This window comes from Rhinatrema bivittatum, chromosome 3 (genome assembly GCF_901001135.1).
Source record: "Rhinatrema bivittatum chromosome 3, aRhiBiv1.1, whole genome shotgun sequence".
Classification (NCBI taxonomy): domain Eukaryota; kingdom Metazoa; phylum Chordata; class Amphibia; order Gymnophiona; family Rhinatrematidae; genus Rhinatrema; species Rhinatrema bivittatum.
Genome location: NC_042617.1, coordinates 27,816,776 through 27,818,214, shown reverse-complemented (window position 1 = coordinate 27,818,214; position 1,439 = coordinate 27,816,776). Strand labels below are relative to the sequence as shown.

Genomic DNA, 1,439 nt, shown 5'->3' with positions numbered 1-1,439 from the left:
ACTAGTAGCCTAGTGGTTAGATTAATAGGCCCTGAGGCAGGGAAGCCAGGGTTCAGTTCCTACTCAGGGGTTACTAAAGGCAAATTACCTCTCTCTCTGGCAAAAATAAATGCAGTAAATAATCTTTAAAATGGAAGAGTAGCCTAGTGGTTTGAACCAGGCCAAGGTTTAAATCCACTGCTGCTTAGGCAAGTTACTTCACCCTCCATTACTTGGGCATAAACTCAGATTGTGAGCTCTCTAGGGACAGGGAAGTAATTGAAAGGCACAATTTAAATAAGCAAATAAAAATGCAAGTTTTGGTGGCTCATTGGTCTAGGGGTATAATTCTCGCTTTGGGTGCAAGAGGTCTGGGTTCAAATCCCAGATGAGCCCTTCAATTTACACAGGTAAACTTGTGATAAAATCTGAGTCATAGGTCAGAATTTGTAAAATTTATATCTGCTTGCAATCAAGTTTTTTTTTTCTATTTGGGTTCTGCCTTCCCTCTCTTCCCCTGGGAGACTCACTGGGTGGGTTCCAGACCCCTATTCCTAATATTGGGAGAATTCCTTTTCTATCCTTTCCCCCTCTGGGCAATTACAATTTGTGACTCGTCTGATACCACCTGAAACCTCTTAGCCATTCAATACTACACCAGTCACTGCAGTAGGAGGGTCACTACGATTACACTCTAAAGGGGAGGGGCTTAGAATAAGGACAATATGATGACTGAGCAGCAGACTGAGGAGCAAACCTGTAACAGAAGAGGCCAGCGTTGAGAATATCAGTTGGAGAAAGAGTAATAGTTTGGTCACCAGCCTTAGAAATCAAGGTCATCACCATACAGTTAGGGTCAATCACGGTCCTACGCTGCACACACAAGCTAGAATATGAAGTTTCCCAACCAGGAACAAAAGGGTGAAACAAATACACCATGTCAACTTCTTAAATTCTTGTAGAATACAGGAAAATCTACTTATATAGCATGTGGCGCAGGGAATACATTTGGGACCACATACTCCCTCCCAAGAAACAACAGAGATTAGAGAAATCTCAAAGTGGGAAGCCCTGCCCTAGAAATTCAGGTGTCTCAGGACAAAATATTTTCCTAGAGCACATCATCGATAATTAGTTTGAGACCGAAAGCCAGAGAAAAATGTAATGAAAAAAAGAGTTAGAGGATATGCTAAAATTAGGAATGACTGAAGGATCAAGAAGTGAGAGGTGCAGTTCAATTGTGCTGGTGCCGGAACCAGATGGAGCTATTTCGTTTTGGTTCTGCATCGACTTTAGAAAAGTCAATACAGTTTTCAAGTTTGATGCCTGCTGTATGGCTGGGGCTAATCAATTATTAAATTGAGTGGGCTCGGTTGGACATATATCACCTTGAAGCTAACGAGAGGTTGGGAGAAAGCAGGATTGCCAGAAGCATCAAACCATAAAAACCAGCCTCTTTC

General features: G+C 42.1%; 1 non-coding gene across 1 annotated transcript; it reads left to right on the top strand.

Moving 5' to 3' along the window:
- The first annotated feature begins 304 nt into the window (after nt 1-304).
- On the top strand, nt 305-375 carry TRNAP-UGG. The gene has a single exon. It is a non-coding gene; the product is annotated as a tRNA-Pro (tRNA).
- The last annotated feature ends 1,064 nt before the right edge of the window (nt 376-1,439 follow it).